Source organism: Phyllobates terribilis, unplaced genomic scaffold, assembly GCF_046119375.1.
Source record: "Phyllobates terribilis strain yellow unplaced genomic scaffold, ASM4611937v1 Scaffold_8__6_contigs__length_399053987, whole genome shotgun sequence".
NCBI lineage: Eukaryota > Metazoa > Chordata > Amphibia > Anura > Dendrobatidae > Phyllobates > Phyllobates terribilis.
Genome location: NW_027362768.1, coordinates 29046969 through 29069017, shown reverse-complemented (window position 1 = coordinate 29069017; position 22049 = coordinate 29046969).

Genomic DNA, 22049 nt, shown 5'->3' with positions numbered 1-22049 from the left:
CTTGCTCACCGCTCCGGCGGTTCTAGCCTGCTCTGACCCTTTTGCTCGCTGCTCCGGCAGCCTTGCTCCGCTCTGACCCTTTTGCTCGCTGCTCCGGCAGCCTTGCTCCGCTCTTACCCTTTTGCTCGCTGCTCCGGCAGCCCTGCTCTGCTCTTGCTCACCGCTCCAGGCGGTCTCGTCCTGCTCTGCTCTTGCTCACCGCTCCAGGCGGTCTCGTCCTGCTCTGCTCTTGCTCACCGCTCCAGGCGGTCTCGTCCTGCTATGCTCTTGCTCACCGCTCCAGGCGGTCTCGTCCTGCTCTGCTCTTGCTCACCGCTCCAGGCGGTCTCGTCCTGCTCTGCTCTTGCTCACCGCTCCAGGCGGTCTCGTCCTGCTCTGCTCTTGCTCACCGCTCCAGGCGGTCTCGTCCTGCTCTGCTCTTGCTCACCGCTCCAGGCGGTCTCGTCCTGCTCTGCTCTTGCTCACCGCTCCAGGCGGTCTCGTCCTGCTCTGCTCTTGCTCACCGCTCCGGGCGGTCTCGTCCTGCTCTGCTCTTGCTCACCGCTCCGGGCGGTCTCGTCCTGCTCTGCTCTTGCTCACCGCTCCGGGCGGTCTCGTCCTGCCCTGCTCTTGCTCACCGCTCCGGGCGGTCTCGTCCTGCCCTGCTCTTGCTCACCGCTCCGGGCGGTCTCGTCCTGCCCTGCTCTCGCTCACCTCTCTGGGCGGCCTCACTCTGCTGTGTTTGTCCGCCACATCTGTGGTTCTGTTCCAGAGTCCCAGTGTGTACTGGGTCCTATCCCGCCTGTGTTCCTACCTGCTAGTGCCTTCATGTCTGCACTCTAGCCGTGCTTGCCTGTACCCCCCTGCCTGCATACCCGCCTGCCTGCATACCAGTCGTGCCTGCCTATTCCCACCAGTCTGTGTGCCAGCCTAACCAGTCTGTTCCTGTATTCCCCTGTGTGGGTCAACAGCCGTGTCCGGGGTCTGTCCTGGAGTAGCACCTGGTCCCTCTGCTCGGTTCCTCCTTGGTGCACTGGCGTCGTATGCCGTCGTGCGACCCTGGTCGGATCGGGTGAATACCTAGTTACGCCCCTCCAGGCATTCACTCTCCGGCACGGTCCAGTGGAATCACACGCACACGCCGCTCAGCCCGGGCGTGTGCATTACAGCATGCTCAGGCCATGGTTCCCGTTGAGCCCCACGGCCTTCGCTCTCTGAGACGTTTTCCAGCGAATACATGCATTAAAAATAAATAAATACAATTTTTTTTTTCTCTAGTTGAGTTCCTGGCTAATTACGCACCCGTCCAGATGGATCTATCTGCTCTCGTTCCTGCGGATCCGCCACGTTACTATGAGGATCCAAGACAAAGTCGTGCATTTGTGGAGCAATGCATGCTACACTTCAAGTTCTACCCTCTATGTTTTCCCACCGATCGGGTTAAGGTGGCATTCATTATGTCTAACCTAGCGGGTGATGCCTTGGAATGGATCAACCCCCTATGGGAAACACAGGATCCTATCGTCCTGGACATAATGGCCTTCCTGGTGGCCTTTCTAATGGTCTTCGATGATCCCAACCCAGAGGCTCCTGCTGAAGCTTCACTTCCCAATATCCCGGAGCAGCCCCGATGGGTAATGTGTGTGGGTAGCGCAATAGTCCTCCAGCCCAATGAGACTACTGCCCACCCAGAATCCTCACAGGGTGACTACGCTCTCCGGAATACTTCTCCCAACCTCAAGAGGCAGTCCAGACGTGCTAGACGTAGAGGCAAGCCGTCACGCCAGGGTCTGTCCTCCCTGAGACCTCCTGACCCCAACCTTGAAGTCCCTACTGAAGCTTCATCTCCCTGTATCCCGGAGAAGCCCCAACGGGTAATGTGCGTGGGTAGTGCACCAGTTCTCCTGCCCGAAGAGACTACTGCCCATCCAGACTCCACACAGGAGAATTTCTTGCACCCGGCATCAGATGCTTCACCCACTTTAACCGGTGTGCATGTCCAAGGATGCTCCGAAGCTGTGATTACCTCAGAGTCTGTGCACCTCTACTACCTGGCAGAGGACCCTCAGTTGCCTCCTGAATCTTCCAGGATACCACTCGATGACAAATGGAGAGAGACTTCTCTACACCTGGTACTCGATACTTTGTCCGCTCCGTCCTGTGAGCCTGACAATGGGTACCCCAAAGTGGTAGTTACCCCCGAGTTTCTACACCCCTCCGACCAGGCGGAGGACCTCCAGTTGTCTCCAGAACCCTTCGGGGTGCTACCTGGTAGCGAAAGGACAGAGACTCTCCTATACTCTGTACCTGATACCTCGCTCGCTTCGTCCAGTGAGTCCAACCTAGTGTACTCTGAAGCAGAGGTTACCCATGAGTCTCTACACCCCTCCGACCAGGCGGAGGACCTCCAGTTGTCTCCAGAACCCTTCGTGGTGCTACCTGGTAGCGAAAGGACAGAGACTCTCCTATACTCTGTACCTGATACCTCGCTCGCTTCGTCCAGTGAGTCCAACCTAGTGTACTCTGAAGCAGAGGTTACCCATGAGTCTCTACACCCCTCTGACCAGGTGGAGGACCTCCAGTTGTCTCCAGAACCCTTCGGGGTGCTACCTGGTAGCGAAAGGACAGAGACTCTCCTATACTCTGTACCTGATGCCTCGCTCGCTTCGTCCAGTAAGTCCAACCTAGTGTACTCCGAAGCAGAGGTTACTCACGAGTCTCTACACCCCTCCGACCGGGCGGAGGACCTCCAGTTGTCTCCGGAACCCTTCGGGGTGCCACCTGGTAGCGAAAGGACAGAGACTTTCCTATACTCGGTACCCGATACCTCGCCTGATTCGTCCAGTGAGTCCGACCTAGTGTACTCTGAAGCAGATGTTTTCTCCGAGCCTCTGCACTCTTCTGACCCGGCGGAGGACCTCCAGTTGTTTCCTGAATCCTCCGGGGTACCACCAGACAACAAAGAGACAGTGACTTTTCCTCATCCTGTACCTGATAACCCGTCTATTTCTTCCTGTGAGCTTGACAAGATGTACCTCGAAGCAGAGTTTACCCCCAAGTCTCTGCTCCCCTCCAACCCGGTGGAGGACTTCCAGTTGTCTCCTGTACCCTCTGGGGTGTCACCTGAAAATATGTGGAGAGAGACTTCCTTGTGTGCTGTTCCTGGTACTCCACCCGTTTCATCTGTTGCTGAGGATGGCTGGATAGGAGGTAGCATCCTAGCTAACCAGATGAGACCAGTTTTTCCTGTGGACAGTGGGAGTGATCTCCTTGAAGTGAAGGATTGGCCCTCGAATTCCCTGCGGAAGATTCTGGCAGGCCTGAAGAAGAGGAGGCGTAAGGGGGGGGTACTGTAACATACCTGGTGGCGCCCTTGCATGGTGGTCCATCTCCCACTGTGCAAGAGCACGCACTTGATCTCCAGTCCAGAATGTCTCTCTGGCTTCCCTCCATGCTGTCTGTTTGTGTCTGTTTCTGCTGCTTAAGGGCGGCGCCCGATCACTTCCTGCTTTTTGTACCTGCTGTGGGTCACACCCCTTGTGCGTCCTCAGCCTATTGCTGTCTGTCACCTGGTATATAACCCAGCTGCTCCAATCAATCCCTGCCTGAGCATTGTGTTTCATTCAGTGTGTGCTTGCACTCTGAAGGTGCCAGGTCCCGTTCTGTGTTCTCTTGTCTGCCTATCCTGGAGGCTGTATTTCCAGGCCTGTCTGAACACGCTCCTAGCCTGTTCCTCCCGCCTTCTAGGGGCCGATTACCTAGACCCGCTCCTGTATCTTGTCTGTCCTGTCTGAACTCGCTTCTAGCCTGTTCCTCCCGCCTTCTAGGGGCCGATTACCTAGACCCGCTCCTGTATCTTGTCTGTCCTGTCTGAACACGCTCCTTGCCTGTTCGTCCCGCCTCTCTGGGGGCCGTATTCCCAGACCCGCTCCTGTATCCCGCTGCAGTGTCGGTCTCTTCTGTACACTCAGTTCCAGTCTGAACTCTCTCCTATCCTTTACCTGTTTTGCCTCTATGTCCGTTCCTTTCCTTTTTCTGCAGAGTCTGAACTCGTACCTAACTCCTGCTTGTTGTCTCTGTACTCCCGTTTGTGAGTTTGTGGTCCACTCGCTACTTCACTGCAAGTACCCTGTGGGTATCTGGCTCTGCCTTTCCCTTCCTGTCTGTTCCGTGTGAACAGAGCCCTGTCCCCCCTGCTCTGCCTTGCTCACCGCTCCGGCGGTTCTAGCCTGCTCTGACCCTTTTGCTCGCTGCTCCGGCAGCCTTGCTCCGCTCTGACCCTTTTGCTCGCTGCTCCGGCAGCCTTGCTCCGCTCTGACCCTTTTGCTCGCTGCTCCGGCAGCCCTGCTCTGCTCTTGCTCACCGCTCCAGGCGGTCTCGTCCTGCTCTGCTCTTGCTCACCGCTCCAGGCGGTCTCGTCCTGCTTTGCTCTTGCTCACCGCTCCAGGCGGTCTCGTCCTGCTCTGCTCTTGCTCACCGCTCCAGGCGGTCTCGTCCTGCTCTGCTCTTGCTCACCGCTCCGGGCGGTCTCGTCCTGCCCTGCTCTTGCTCACCGCTCCAGGCGGTCTCGTCCTGCCCTGCTCTTGCTCACCGCTCCGGGCGGTCTCGTCCTGCCCTGCTCTCGCTCACCTCTCTGGGCGGCCTCACTCTGCTGTGTTTGTCCGCCACATCTGTGGTTCTGTTCCAGAGTCCCAGTGTGTACTGGGTCCTATCCCGCCTGTGTTCCTACCTGCTAGTGCCTTCCTGTCTGCACTCTAGCCGTGCTTGCCTGTACCCCCCTGCCTGCATACCCGCCTGCCTGCATACCAGTCGTGCCTGCCTATTCCCACCAGTCTGTGTGCCAGCCTAACCAGTCTGTTCCTGTATTCCCCTGTGTGGGTCAACAGCCGTGTCCGGGGTCTGTCCTGGAGTAGCACCTGGTCCCTCTGCTCGGTTCCTCCTTGGTGCACTGGCGTCGTATGCCGTCGTGCGACCCTGGTCGGATCGGGTGAATACCTAGTTACGCCCCTCCAGGCATTCACTCTCCGGCACGGTCCAGTGGAATCACACGCACACGCCGCTCAGCCCGGGCGTGTGCATTACATTGGATATCAGTCCCAAACATAGAAATTTCTCTTCGTGCTCATTCAGACGTCAGTGATTTTTCTCTTATGTAAAAAACGGAGTGATTTTCATCCGAGTTTTACATCAGATTTTCATCAGTGTCTGGTCAGTGTTCCATATTTTACTATCATAGATTCATCATTTCTTTTTTGGTATATGAAACGTTTTCTCAAACAATCATGAAAATCAGACAGCACACAGATAGCATCCGAATGCTGACAGATTTTTTTCAAGGTCCCCTAGACCTGAATTGGCGAATTTGATCCACGACTTGGATTATATTTGAACATGTCTCCATGTTTTGATGCAGACCACTCGGTCCACAAAAACACATAGATATGTGAACAACCACCTACATTATAGCAGGTACGAGTTCTGTCAGTGAAAATCAAAAGTGACGTCTGAACAAGCTCTTAGCACAATGCATGTGTTACTGTTCAGTAATCTAATGCAAAAATAGAAATGTTCCTCCACATTAGGGCTCATTCAGACATTCATTATTTCACGTATGAGTTCTATCAGTATTTTTCACATATAGCACTCGTAACTAATATAGTCTATGGGGTAGTTCACACATCTGATTCTTTTGTTGCCTGATCCTTGCAAAATTGTGTAGACATGTCCAATATTGATCTGAGTATCCGATCGAAATCACCAGTACAAGTCTATGAGTCTGGGAAAAAATCTGACAATTTTTTATAGATTACAGATAGGAGGAGATACAAAAACGCTTTTTTTTTGTCATCCTGGAAAAAGTAAGGAAACTTGAGCCAAACTTGGATGATACTCTGATGAAAATCAGATAAAACTCTGAACAAAATCACTGATGAAACTACGTCGCACATGAAAAAATGGATATCTGAATGAGCCCTTAAAGATAAGTTCTAAAAGTGATCAGTGAAAGAAGGCAGCGTACTCTCAGAATTAGTCATTTACTATTTGGATCATTGTGATGTGTACACTTATATCATTTCTACATGTATAAATTATGCTTAAAGTTACTGGTCTACAATATTCATAAATGTGCATGCACCATCCAGTAAAAAAAAATTACAATTTTGTTTTCAGCCCAAATCATATGAGAGGAATATAAAAAATATGACTAAGTCAAAAACAGTATAAAGATTTAAGAAAAATAAATGAAAGAAAAAAAAACATTTTATGTTGGAATACATAGACACTTACAGGTAAGAACAGTAATACGCTTGCTTGCTGCACTGGGTCCAGCAGAATTAGCAGCAAATAATGTGAGACTGTAGAGGGACGATGGCTGAAGTCCAGCAATGCTACAGTTCAAGCTTACGAATGTCCGGTTAATATTTTCCGTACCAAGTGTCACCATCAGAAAGAAGTAATCTACCCCAATTTGAGATGACCATCCCACTGTGATCTCAGTGCTGGATATTCCATTTGACGTTGCAATCTGTGGAGTTGCAGGTACTTAAAATGGGAAAAAACATAGTTTAATAGAAGTATTGGATATATACTCTACAAGATAACATGGTTCAATGATAACAAACCAGCTAAGATCTAAGCTCATATACGTTTCTAAATATACAATGCTCTTCTTTTCTGACAGCAGATCTGTCACCAGATTTCAAAATGCAAACAGCATAAAGTATTAAATAGATATCTTAAACCAGGTGATGCAATGTTAATGAATGCAGAGGCTCAATGAAATCGTTACATGTAAGGAGTGTGATAGAGGGAAATTTCTCCCTCTGACACTCCACTGGCACCACGCGGCACAATTGCAGGGTGCTGATGGCTGCTATAGTAAACGGTGGCCTAATAATGGCCTCCAAGGCTCCCATCGATCGAAGTGTAATAGACTGTGCCGAAGTAATGCACGATTAGGCTGCCTGTCAGTATAAGACTACAGGCTAGATAATGTCCTGCACTAGTTAAGTAGTGCAGTGCATTACCAATGTGATCAAGTGATCATTTGTTTAAGACCTCTCGAAGGACAATTAAATAATGTAAAAAAAATGTTTTTAAGCATTTAAAAATGAAGAAAAAAAATATAATTTTTCCAAATAAAAAATTGTTTAACATAAAGAAAAATCAATGCATCATAACAACCAATACAATAGAAATACAGATGATTCAAAAATAATTGGGCAAAATTAAAGACCTGTAGTTAAAGTAGCATCAGTGGTGAATGGGCGATGACTGACAAATCAAAGCGACCTATGTGAGCATATTATAAAGTTGGCTCTTGAAAACTGAAACTGTGTAGTGATTGGCTGGTCTGGGCAAATAAGCCAGTTTTTCTTTGATTTTCAGTCATTGGCCATTTACCACCATCCTTTTTTATTTACCCTGTACAGTGGGTACACTCTGCACCCCATCTTGACTGAAAAAAAAAAACAGAAATGTAGAAATTTTTTCAAATTTATTAAAAAAGAAAAACTGAAATATCACATGGTCATAAGTATTCAGACCCTTTGCTCAGACACTCATATTAAAGTCACATGCTGTCCATTTCCTTGTGATCCTCCTTGAGATGGTTCTACTCCTTCATTGGAGTCCAGCTGTGTTTAATTAAACTGATTGGAAAGGCACACATCTGTCTATATAGGACCTCACAGCTCACAGTGCATGTCAGATCAAATGAGAATCATGAGCTCAAAGGAACTGCCCAAGGAGCTCAGAGACAGAATTGTGGCAAGGCTAAGGTTACAAAAGAATTTCTGCAGTACTCAAGGTTCCTAAGAGCACAGTGACCTCCATAATCCTTAAATGGAAGTTTGGGACCACCAGAAGTCTTCCTAGACCTGTCCGTCCAGCCAAACTGAGCAATCGTGGGAGAAGAGCCTTGGTGAGAGAGGTAAAGAAGAACCCCAAGATCGCTGTGGCTGAGCTCCAGAGATGCAGTAGGAAGATGGGAGAAAGTTCCACAAAGTCAACTATCACTGCAGCCCTCCACCAGTCGGGCCTTTATGGCAGAGTGGCCCGACGGAAGCCTCTCCTCTGTCCAAGACATATGAAAGCCCGCAGAGAGTTTGCTCAAAAACACATGAAAGACTCCCAGACTATGAGAAATAAGATTCTGTGGTCTGATGAGACGAAGATAGAACTTTTTGGTGAAAATTCTAAGCGGTATGTGTGGAGAAAACCAGGCACTGCTCATCACCTGCCCAATACAATCCCAATAGTGAAACATGGTGGTGGCAGCATCATGCTATGGGGGTGATTTCAGCTGCAGGGACAGGACGACTGGTTGCAATTGAAGGAAACATGAATACGGCCAAGTACAGAGATATCCTGGATGAAAACCTCTTCCAGAGTGCTCTGGACCTCAGACTTGGCCGAAGGTTCAACTTCCAACAACACAATGACCCTAAGCACACAGCTAAAATAACAAAGGAGTGGCTTCAGAACAACTCTGTGACCATTCTTGACTGGCCCAGCCAGAGCCCTGACCTAAACCCAATTGAGCATCTCTGGAGAGACCTGAAAATGTCTGTCCACCAATGTTCACCATCCAACCTGACGGAACTGGAGAGGATCTGAAAGGAAGAATGGCAGAGGATCCCCAAATCCAGATGTGAGAAACTTGTTGCATCATTCCCAAGAAGACTCATGGCTGTACTAGCTCAAAAGAGTGCTTCTACTCAATACTGAGCAAAGGGTCTGAATACTTATGACCATGTGATATTTCAGTTTTTCTTTTTTAATAAATTTGCAAAAATTTCTACATTTCTGTTTTTTTTTCAGTCAAGATGGTGTGCAGAGTGTACATTAATGAGAAAATAAATGAACTTTTTAGAATTTACCAAATGGCTGCAATGAAACAAAGAGTGAAAAATTTAAAGGAGTCTAAATACTTTCCGTACCCACTGTACATCATTATTTTTCAGCATGGTGAATGCTGCAAAAAAATAATATATAGTAGAAACGTTATTTTTTTTTACATTTATTTTGCCTCACATAAAATGAAATAAAAAATGATCAAAATGTTGTATGTATACCAAAATGATACCTATAGAAACAATGCAAAAAACATGCCCTCATAAAGCGGAGTAGTCCGAAAAATGAAACAGTTTTGACTCAGAATCTTATGTAAAATATTATTATTTATTATTATAGCGCCATTTATGCCATTGTGCTTTATAAGTGAAAAGAGGTATAACATAATAAAAAACAAGTACAGCAATAATGATCAATACAAGTCACCGAAGGCTCACAGTCTACAAGGAATGGGTGAGGATACAGTAGGTGAGGGTAGGGTTGGTTGTGCAGCGGTATGCTGGAGCGGTGGTTACTGTAGGTTGTAGGCTTGTCATAGAGAGACTTTTAAAAAAAGTTATTTTCTTGGGCAAAAGTAGTAGAACATAAAACAAAAACTTTACACATTGAGTATAAGAATAACTGTATCAACCCATACTATAAAACTGTATCTTTATTTATTCTGTATGGAGAACACCAAAAAATACTAAAAACAATGTTAGAAATCAATTTGTTGTTCATCATCACCTCCCAAAAAGAAATGAATACAAAGTGATTAAAAAGTTACATGTACCCAAAAATAGTATCTTTAGGACTTGTGTGAAAATCTAATATAGTTTTAGGTCAAATTTATGCAGATCTGTGAAAATATTTTGAAGAGTTTACAAACTTTCAAGCACCACTATAACGTAAAATAAAAAGTAAATTATAAATAAACATAAGGTAATAAAACATAAATCAACAGCAGAATTGGTGTTATTTTTTCTATTTCTTCCAATAAAAAGTTCATAAAAAAGTTAGATATTAGGTTGTACAGGTAACCAAAAATGGTTCCTCTGGCAAATGTAACTCATCCTGCGAAAAAAACAAGTTTTCACACAGCTATGTAGACAAAATAAAGTTATGACTGCTGGAATGTGACAATGAAAAAAACGCAAAAAATGTGTTGACATACAGGTCAAATTAGTCCTGGTCCTAAGTGGGTTAAATTAAATTATAGACTGCCATGAAATTGCAGGTGTCAGTAAAATTACTTGACAAGATTCTATCACACCTATTTAGTAATTGAAGGATATTTATGTGTGTTGGCATATCTAACAGATTAGGACTTATTATAAGTGAAAGGAGGACTTTATACTAACCAGACAGCAGATGGCGATAGTGTATAAAGTTATATGCTTGCTGTAATGAGGGGAGAAAAGCTCTCAATTGTTGGTTGTTCTTACTTCCTGTGTTTTTCCTTTCTTTCCTGAATGTGTTATGTCAGCAGCACACGGACTGTGTGACACTGAATTGTATCTCATGTTTAACCAGTATGAAGTAAATACTGTTTACTCAAGATATCTTGCTGATTGAAGCTCTCGTAAGTACAGTGGTGACTGTAAGAAGATGCACTCTGCGACAGGTTATGGGCCCAGGCCGGAACCCAGACACTAAAGCCCAGACACTACAGGCCCGCACTACAAGAGGATCCTGGTTTATAACCCCAGATAATGGAGCACACAGATAAGCTCTTTAAACAGAAGGAAATAAATCCAGATACAGAATGACAGAGGAATTCATGATCCCAGGAGCTGGATATAATTACAGAGAATTCAACACAGGCAGGACATACAGGAACTAACAGCAAGAAAAAACAGGAGAATATCTTCAGTACAACTCTCTAAACAAGTAAGACTATATAAAGATGATGAGTAACACAGAACTGAAATTCACAGTAGCTAAACTGAATAGTGAAAATTATCAGTTATGGAAATTCAAAGTAGAGATGTTGTTATCTAAGGATGATTTATGGGAAGTAATTGTTACAGAAAGACCAGATCAAGATAATCAGACATGGGATAATAAGAATAGACAAGCGAGAGCCACCATTAGCTTATTAGTGGATGATGCTCAATTAATACATATAAGAAATGAAGAAACAGCTAAAGGAATGTGGGAAGAATTAAGAAAACTGTATGAAAGACCTAGCTTGAATCACAAGTTATTTTTATTAAGAAAGCTTTACAGTATGAGATTGAGTGCAAATGACGACATGCAGAAGCACATATTCTCAATGATGGAAGTGATATCACAGCTAAGATCTATTGGTGAAGACATTAAAGAAAGTCATGTAGCAGCTATATTATTGTGCAGTTTACCAGATTCGTATACAGCCTTGATAAATGCCCTTGAGACGAGACCAGAAACTGACATTACATTAGATTTTGTGAAAACAAGACTAATAGATGAATATCAGAGAAGAAAAGAACAAAGAAATGATTCTTCTACTGAAAAGGACAGTGAAAACGCTCTTAAAGCTACAGAATTTAAAAAACCCTATAATAAAGAGACAAGAGAATGCTTCAGATGTAAGAAAAAAGGTCATTTAAAGAAAGACTGTACCATATGGAAAGCAGAACAACAAAAATTACAACATAAAAAGCATACACAGAAAGTAAAAAACACAATTTCCGATTCATGTGAGAATAATTGGAATGGCACATTTAAAGTAACAGACAAGAAATCATCACTTGGTTGGTTTATTGATTCAGGAGCAACAAGTCATATGACAAGTGACAAAAATTTCTTTACTGATCTTGATTTAGATAAGAAAGAATCCATTTATCTTGCAGATGGAAGCAAAATAACCGCAGAAGGTATCGGACAAGGTATGCTAAATTGTTCAAACAAGTTCGGACAAGATTCAAAGATACTTGTACAGGATGTGTTGTATGTTCCAAAATTGGAAGGCGGATTATTATCTGTGAAACGTTTAACAGCAAAAGGACTTACAGTAAAATTCAAAGACAATGAGGGTGCAATTATTGCAGGAAACAAGGTGATCACCAAAGTCAAGGCAGATGAACAATTATATCATTTTGACGCACCAAAGGAACAGATGAAGGTATGTACACATGATCACAAAAACTGTATTCACATGTGACATAGACGTCTAGGACATAGATGTCTAGGACATAGACACCCTGACAGTATAAGGGAACTACAGAGAAAAGAATTGACAAAAGATTTAAAGATATCAGATTGCTCAACTACCGTAAGATGTGAATGTTGTATAAAATCCAAAGCCACAAGGATATCTATTCCAAAAGAAAGTGAGATGAAAAGCGAAAGACCACTTGATTTGGTGCATACTGACGTATGTGGACTCATGAAAGTGACTACATCAGGAGGCAATAGATACATGTTGACTTTTATAGACGACTACTCAAGATACACAGTCACATACTTAATTAAGAACAAAAGTGAAGTTTTTGATAAACTTGTAGACTATGTAACAAGATCAAGTAACAAATTTCAAAGGAAGCCAATTGTCATCAGAAGTGATAATGGAGGTGAATTTACAAGTCACAGAATAGAAGACTACTTAAGACAAAATGGAATAGAACACCAGAAAACTGTTCCATACACACCTGAACAAAATGGAGTAGCAGAAAGGAAAAACAGAACTCTAACAGAAATGATAAGATGTATGCTGACGGATTCAAAACTACCAGAGAAATATTGGGGTGAGGAAGCAATGACAGCTACATATCTACAGAACCGACTTTTTTCCAGAAAACTGACGAAAACTCCATATGAACTGTGGCAAGGTATGAAACCAAGTGTCAATCATTTAAAAGTTTTTGGATGTAAAGTTTTTCTATTTATTCCAACAGAAAAACGTTCCAAACTTCAAAACAGATCCATGGAAGGAATATTTGTTGGATATAGTGAAAATTGCAAAGGATATAGAATCCTAGATCCCAAAACAGACAGAGTTACGGTGAGTAACAGTGTGACATTCATTGAAGATTTAAATGAAGACATTATGATTTCAGTTGAAACAAAAAATGAGAAAAACAATAGTGACATAACTGAAGAAATATCTGATGACAAAGAAGTAGAAATCAATGAAGAACAAAATACTGAAAGTGAAGAATCACAACTACAAACAGACACAGAACCAAGACGTTCAATGAGAGAGAACAAAGGAAAACCACCAAAACGTCTCTCATACAAGACAAGCATAAGAAAAATCTATGAGCCTACCTCTTGGGAAGACATATCTAAACTTCCTGAAGAAGAAGCTAATAAATGGATAGAAGCAACAGAAACAGAATTAAATCCATACATGATTCAAATACATGGACACTAACAGAGTTGCCAGAAGGAAGAAAAGCCATAGGATGTAAATGGATTTTTAATGTAAAATACCAAACAGATGGCACAGCTGAAAGATACCGAGCAAGACTCGTAGCTAAAGGGTATTCTCAAAAATATGGAGAAGACTATGATGAGACATTTGCTCCAGTTGTCAAACACACTACAATAAGAACTTTACTTACAGTTGCAGCAATGAAACAGATGGAACTGAGACATCTGGATGCAAAGACAGCTTTTCTGAATGGAGATTTAACAGAAGACATTTACATGGAACAACCTCCAGGATTCACAGATGAAAGAAATCCAAACAAAGTTTGCAAACTACAGAAAAGCATATATGGTTTAAAGCAAGCAGCTAAAGCGTGGAATGACAAAATCACAGAAGTACTTACAAATGAAAAATTTCAAAGAAGCAAAACTGATCCATGCTTGTACACAAAAAGACTGATTAATAGATGGATTTATGTACTCATATATGTAGACGACATTTTGATTTGTTTTAAACAAGAAAGGGATAAAGAAAACATTCTAAAAAACCTGAAGCAACATTTCGAAATCAAAGACTTGGGAAATGTGAAACAGTACCTAGGAATACAGGTAGAAAGAGAAGATGGAAGTTTCCTACTGAATCAAAATCACATGATTCAAGACATAACAGAAAAATTTGGATTAAAGGATGCCAAAACAGTAAAGTCTCCAATGGAAACTAATTATCTCAAAGAGATGAACAGTGAAAAAAATATGCTACCAAATAATGAAGAATACAGAACAGCAATAGGAAAACTACTGTATCTAGAGTCCGTTACAAGACCAGACATCGCAGCAGTAGGAATCCTGAGTAGAAAGGTATCAAAACCAAATAAAGAAGATTGGAATGCCGTGAAGAGAGTAATGCGTTATTTGAAAGGAACTAGTAATGTTAAGCTGAAATTACCCACAGGTGATAATTGCATTTTAACAGGATATGTTGATGCAGATTGGGCTGGAGATCCAACTGACAGAAGATCTACCAGTGGACATATTTTTTTTCTCTCAGGTGGACCAATAACTTGGACAAGTAAGAAACAGCCTATTGTGACACTGTCTTCAACAGAAGCAGAATATGTTGCCGCAGCACATGCGAGTCAAGAAGTACTGTGGTTAAGACAATTGTTGACAGAATTAGGACAACCACAGTTGGAACCAACAAAACTGAAAGAGGACAATCAAGGATGTCTTGTTCTTGCTCAGATGGAAAGAGTCAATCCAAGAACCAAGCATATTGATGTGAAATATCATTTCTTGAGAGATCATCAGGAACAAGGAGTCTTGAAGTTAGAGTATTGTCCTACTGAAGAAATGACAGCAGACATCTTCACAAAGGCGTTGAATGCTGATAAACACAAGAGACTAATAAAAAAGTTGGGTTTGATTGAATAAGTCCTTACTGTTGATAAAGGGTGTTGGCATATACAACAGCTTAGGACTTATTATAAGTGAAAGGAGGACTTTATACTAACCAGACAGCAGATGGCGATAGTGTATAAAGTTATATGCTTGCTGTAATGAGGGGAGAAAAGCTCTTAATTGTTGGTTGTTCTTACTTCCTGTGTTTTTCCTTTCTTTCCTGAATGTTATGTCAGCAGCACATGGACTGTGTGACACTGAATTGTATCTCATGTTTAACCAGTATGAAGTAAATACTGTTTACTCAAGATATCTTGCTGATTGAAGCTCTCGTAAGTACAGTGGTGACTGTAAGAAGATGCACTCTGCGACAATGTGAACCATACACCAATACAATATTTGTGTTGTTAACATTTATGTGAACCGAAAAATAAGAAAATTCTTATTCACAGTTATAATCTAGGTATTGTTACTTACCGTACTTGGCCTGTAGCATTCGTCTGCGTCTCCTCCCCTGCCCATCTGACCAACAAACTGTAATCGTTTCTCAAATAAAATGTATACTGACCTGTCTGTGACTGTACCCAGGAGGTTTCGAGCAATACTCCATTAGATTGATATGATCTCAGTGTTACATTATAAAATGTCCCTGCTCGTAGGCCTTGCATTAACCTGGATCGAGTAGAAACACTGGTAACAGCAGTGATGGGAGCGATTGTTGCATTGTTTACCACTCGAAGATCAAGCATAAAGTATGACACTGAGGTGGAGCTGGAGTTCCATGAGACCAGGAGTTGAGCAGAAGTCGGACTTTTAACATTAGTAATCTGCAAATCTACATGAAATAAAGTGTTCACATAAGTTGTTATTTTACCTATAGTTTATACAGTATATACACTGTACATATATATATATATATATATATATATATATATATATATATACAGTATGTGCAATATACAGTCATGGCTAAATGTGTTGGCACCCTTGAAATTGTTCCAAAAAATGAAGTATTTCTCCCAGAACATTATTGCAGATACACATGTTTTCTTATACACATGTTCATTTCCTTTGTGTGTATTGCAACAGCAAAGAAAAAAACAGAGAAAAAAAAGGCAAATTGGACATAATTTCACACAGAACCCCAAAAATGGGCCGGACAAAATTGTTGGCACCTTTCCAAAATTGTGGGTAAAAAACTTTGTTTCAAGCATGTGATGCTCGTTCATACTCACCTGTGGCAAGCAGCAGGTGTGGGCAATATGAAAATCACACCTGAAACCTAATAAAAAGGAGAGAAGTTGACTCAATCTTTCCATTGTGTGTCCGTGTGTGCCTCACTAAGCATGGAGAACAGAAAGAGGAGAAGAAAACTGTCTGAGGTCTTCAAAACCAAAATTGTTGAACAATATCAACAATCTCAAGGTTACAAGTCCAGATGTTCCTTTGTCCATGGTGTGCAACATAATTAAAAAGTTTACAACCCATGGCACTATAGCTAATCTCCCTGGACATGGACGGCAGAGAAAAATTGATGAAAGGTTGCAATGCAGGATACTCCGGATGGTGGGTAAGCAGTCCCAATCAAGTTCCAAAGAAATTCAAGCTGTCCTGCAGGCTAAGGGTGCATCAGTGTTAGCTCAAACTATACGTCGACATTTGAATGAAATTAAACGCTATGGCATGAGACCCAGGAGGATCCCTTTGCTGACACAGAGACATAAAAATGTAGACTGCATTTTGTCAAAATGTACGTAAATAAGCCAAAATCCTTCTGGGAAAGCGTCTTCTAGACAGATGAGACCAAGATAGAGCGTTTTAGTAAAGAACACCATTCTACTGTTTACCAAAAACGGAATGAGGTCTACAAAGAAAAGCTTTTAGCTTGACATGTTTTACTGAGTTAGTACATACTCTTGATTTGTTTATAATTTGATTAACATGTCAATTCTTTCCATGAGTTATTATTACTACAAAGAAAAGAACACAGTACCTACAGTCAAATATGGTGGAGGTTCAAAGATATTTTGGGGTTGTTTTGCTGCCTCTGGCACTGGGTGCCTTAAATGTGTGCAAGGCAACATGAAATCTGGAGATTACCAACAGATTTTGGGTCGCAATATAGTGCCCAGTGTCTGAAAGATGGGTTTGCATCCTAGGTCATGGGTCTTCCAGCATGACAATGACCCCAAATATACATCAAGAAGTACCCAGAAATGGATGGAAACAAAGCGCTGGAGAGTTCTGGAACAATTTCAAGGGTGCCAACATTTTTGGCCATGACTATATATATAAAATATGGATAGGATATGTATATCTAAAAATATGTGCGCGTATGTATATATATATATCTATGTCTATATAGATATATAGACATATATCTATATAGACATATATATATATATATATATATATATATATATACAGTACAGACCAAAAGTTTAGACACAACTCATTTAAAGATTTTTCTGTATTTTCATGACTTTGAAAATTGTACATTCACACTGAAGGCATCAAAACTATGAATTAACACATGTGGAATTATATAGTTAACAAAAAAGTGTGAAACAACTGAAAATATGTCTTATATTCTAGGTTCTTCAAAGTAGCCACCTTTTGCTTTGATGACTGCTTTGCACACTCTTGGCATTCTCTTGATGAGCTTCAAGAGGTAGTCACTGGAAATGGTTTTCACTTCACAGGTGTGCCATGTCAGGTTTAATAAGTGGGATTTCTTGGCTTATAAATGGGGTTGGAACCATCAGTTGTGTTGTGCAGAAGTCAGGTGCCTACTGAATAGACTGTTAGAATTTGTATTATGGCAAGAAAAAAGCAGCTAAGTAAAGAAAAACGAGTGGCCATCATTACTTTAAAAAATGAAGGTCAGTCAGTGCGAAAAACTGGGAAAACTTTGAAAGTGTCCCCAAGTGCAGTTGCAAAAACCATCAAGCGCTACAAAGAAACTGGCTCATATGAGGACCGCCCCAGGAAAGGAAAACCAAGAGTCACCTCTACTTCTGAGGATAAGTTTATCCGAGTCACCAGCCTCAGAAATTGCAGGTTAACAGCAGCTCAGATTAGAGACCAGGTCAATGCCACACAGAGTTCTAGCAGCAGACACATCTCTTCAACAACTGTTAAGAGGAGACTTTGTGCAGCAGGCCTTCATGGTAAAATAGCTGCTAGGAAACCACTGCTAAGGACAGGCAACAAGCAGAAGAGACTTGTTTGGGCTAAAGAACACAAGGAATGGACATTAGACCAGTGGAAATCTGTGCTTTGGTCTGATGAGTCCAAATTTGAGATCTTTGGTTCCAACCACCGTGTCTGTGTCTTTGTGCAACGCAGAAAAGGTGAACGAATGGACTCTACATGCCTGGTTCCCACCGTGAAGCATGGAGGAGGAGGTGTGATGGTGTGGGGGTGCTTTGCTGGTGACACTGTTGGGGATTTATTCAAAATTGAAGGCATACTGAACCAGCATGGCTACCACAGCATCTTGCAGCGGCATGCTATTCCATGCGGTTTGCGTTTAGTTGGACCATCATTTATTTTTCAACAGGACAATGACCCCAAATACACCTCCAGGCTGTGCAAGGGCTATTTGACCAAGAAGGAGAGTGATGGGGTGCTACGCCAGATGACCTGGCCTCCACAGTCACCAGACCTGAACCCAATTGAGATAGTTTGGGGTGAGCTGGACCGCAGAGTGAAGGCAAAAGGGCCAACAAGTGCTAAGCATCTCTGGGAACTTCTTCAAGATTGTTGGAAGACCATTTCCGGTGACTACCTCTTGAAGCTCATCAAGAGAATGCCAAGAGTGTGCAAAGAAGTCATCAAAGCAAAAGGTGGCTACTTTGAAGAACCTAGAATATAAGACATATTTTCAGTTGTTTCACACTTTTTTGTTAAGTATATAATTCCACATGTGTTAATTCATAGCTTTGATGCCTTCAGTGTGAATGTACAATTTTCATAGTCATGAAAATACAGAAAAATCTTTAAATGAGAAGGTGTGTCCAAACTTTTGGTCTGTACTGTATATGTATATATATATATATATATATATATATACAGTATATATCAAAAATATAAACAAAATTGTTTTTGCTCCCATTTTTCATGAGCTGAACTCATGAATATTGTTATGTGAATATTGTTCACAAATTTGTCTGAATCTGTGTTAGTGAGAACTTCTCCATTGCCGAGATAATTCATCCAGCATGATTATTGTACAGGTGTGCCTCAGGCTGGCAGCAATAAAAGATCACTCTAAAATGTGTGGTTTTACAGTATTGGGGGGTCAGTAAACCAGTCAGTGTCTGGTGTGATCAACATTTGCCTCACATAGTAAAAGACATCTCCATCGCATAGAGTAGATCTGGTTGGTGATTGTGGCCTGTGGAATGTTGGTCCACTCCTCTTCAATGGCTGTGTGAAGTTGCTGGATATTGGCAGAAACTTGAACACACTGTACATGCTCAATGGGTGACATGTCCGGTGCAGTGAGTATGCTGGCATACAAGAACTTTGCACAGCCATTGAAGAGGAGTGGACCAATATTCCTCAAACCACAATCACCAACCTGATCAAATCTATGCGAAGGAGATGTGTTGCACTGTGTGAGGCAAATGCTCGTCACACCAGTTACTGACTGATTTTCTGTTCCCCCATTAGTTCAGCTCATGGAAAATGGGAGCAAAAACAAAAGTGTTGTATTTATATTTTTCTTCATTTTATATATACAATATACACAGGTAGTACATACAGTACATTGTGTAAAAATGCATTCTACCATGATCACATCACATATTTTACAGTCTCAAATATATAGGCAATACATAATCTACCTATTTTGTAGAGAGAAATATTTTAAAGCAGTTCTATTGTTAAATAATAATGTAGAGGTTTATGTGTATACTCGTTTTACTGGAATATCTATTTCAGGGTTGTCTGTCATTTTGATTCATTTTACCCTATAACATAGTTCCCTCTTGCCTATCTAATGGCAGCAGTGATAGATCTGTTGCATAAAACTGCTGTTACCTGAATCACACTGCAGATTCTCAGTGTATCCCGTGTGGTGCAGGTTTATACTGCAGTGTCAGTGTATCCTATGTGATGTATCTTCATATTACGGTCTCAGTGTATCCTGTGTGGTGCAGCTTTATACTGCAGTGTCAGTTTATCCTGTGTGATGTATCTTCATATTACAGTCTCAGCGTATCCTGTGTAATGCAGCTTCATCCTGAACTGTCAGTGTATCCTGTGTGATGTATCTTCATTTTAGTCTCAGTGTATCCCGTGTGATGCAGCTTTATACTGCAGTGTCAGTGTATCCTGTGTGATGTATCTTCATATTAAAGTCTCAGTGTATCCTGTGTAATGCAGCTTTATACTGCAGTGTAAGTGTATCCTGTGTGATGTATCTTCATATTACAGTCTCAGTGTATCCCGTGTGATGCAGCTTTACGCTGCAGTGTCAGTGTATCCTATGTGATGTATCTTCATATTACAGTCTCAGTTTATCTCGTGTGATGCAGCTTTATACTGCAGTGAAAGTGTATCCTGTGTGATGTATCTTCATATTACAGTCTCAGTGTATCCTGTGTGATGCAGCTTTATACTGCAGTGTCAGTGTATCCTGTGTGATGTATCTTCATATTACAGTCTCAGTGTATCCCGTGTGATGCAGCTTTATGCTGCAGTGTCAGTGTATCTTGTGTGATGTATCTTCATATTACAGTCTCAGTGTATCCCGTGTGATGCAGCTTTATACTGCAGTGTAAGTGTATCCAGTGTGATGTATCTTCATATTACAGTCTCAGTGTATCCTGTGTAATGCAGCTTCATACTGAACTGTCAGTGTATCCTGTGTGATGTATCTACATTTTAGTCTCAGTGTATCCCATGTGATGCAGCTTTATACTGCAGTGTCAGTGTATCCTGTGTAATGCAGCTTTATACTGCAGTGTAAGTGTATCCTATGTGATGTATCTTCATATTACAGTCTCAGTGTATCATGTGTGATGCAGCTTTATACTGAACTGTCAGTGTATCCTGTGTGATGTATCTTAATATTACAGTCTCAGTGTATCCCGTGTGATGCAGCTTTATACTGCAGTGTCAGTGTATCTTGTGTGATGTATCTTCATATTACAGTCTCAGTGTATCCTGTGTGATACAGCTTTATACTGCAGTGTCAGTGTATCCTGTGTGATGTATCTTCATGATACAGTCTCAGTGTATCCTGTGTGATGCAGCTTTATACTGCAGTGTCAGTGTATCCTATGTGATGTATCTTTATATTACAGTCTCAGTGTATACCGTGTGATGCAGCTTTATATTGCAGTGTCAGTGTATCCTATGTGATGTATCTTCATATTACAGTCTCAGTGTATCCTGTGTGATGCAGCTTTATACTGCAGTGTCAGTGTATCCTGTGTGATGTATCTTCATATTACAGTCTCAGTGTATCCCGTGTGATGCAGCTTTATACTGCAGTGTTAGTGTATCCTGTGTGATGTATCTTCATATTACAGTCTCAGTGTATCCTGTGAGATGCAGCTTCATACTGAACTGTCAGCGTATCCTATGTGATGTATCTTCATATTACAGTCTCAGTGTATCCTGTGAGATGCAGCTTTATACTGCAGTGTCAGTGTATCCTGTGTGATGTATCTTCATATTACAGTCTCAGTGTATCCCGTGAGATGCAGCTTTATGCTGCAGTGTCAGTGTATCCTGTGTGATGTATCTTCATATTACAGTCTCAGTGTATCCTGTGTGATGTATCTTCATATTACAGTCTCAGTATATCCTGTGTGATACAGCTTCATACTGAACTGTCAGTGTATCCTATGTGATGTATCTTCATATTACAGTTTCAGTGTATCCTGTGTGGTGCAGCTTTATACTGCAGTGTCAGTCTATCCTGTGTGATGTATCTTAATATTACAGTCTCAGTGTATCCCTTGTGATGCAGCTTTAAACTGCAGTGTCAGTGTATCCTGTGTAATGTATTTTCATATCACAGTCTCAGTGTGTCCCGTGTGATGCAGCTTTATACTGCAGATTCCCAGTGTATCCCGTGTGATGCAGCTTTATACTGCAGTATCAGTGTATCCTGTGTGATGTATCTTCATATTACAGTCTGAGTGTATCCCGTGTGATGCAGCTTTATACTGCTGTGTCAGTGTATCCTGTGTGATGTATCTTCATATTACAGTCTGAGTGTATCCTGTGTAATGTATTTTCATATCACAGTCTCAGTGTGTCCCGTGTGATGCAGCTTTATACTGCAGATTCCCAGTGTATCCCGTGTGATGCAGCTTTATACTGCAGTGTCAGTGTATCCTGTGTGATGTATCTTCATATTACAGTCTCAGTATATCCTGTGTGATACAGCTTTATACTGCAGTGTCAGTGTATCCTATGTGATGTATCTTCATATTACAGTCTCAGTGTATCCTGTGTGATGCAGC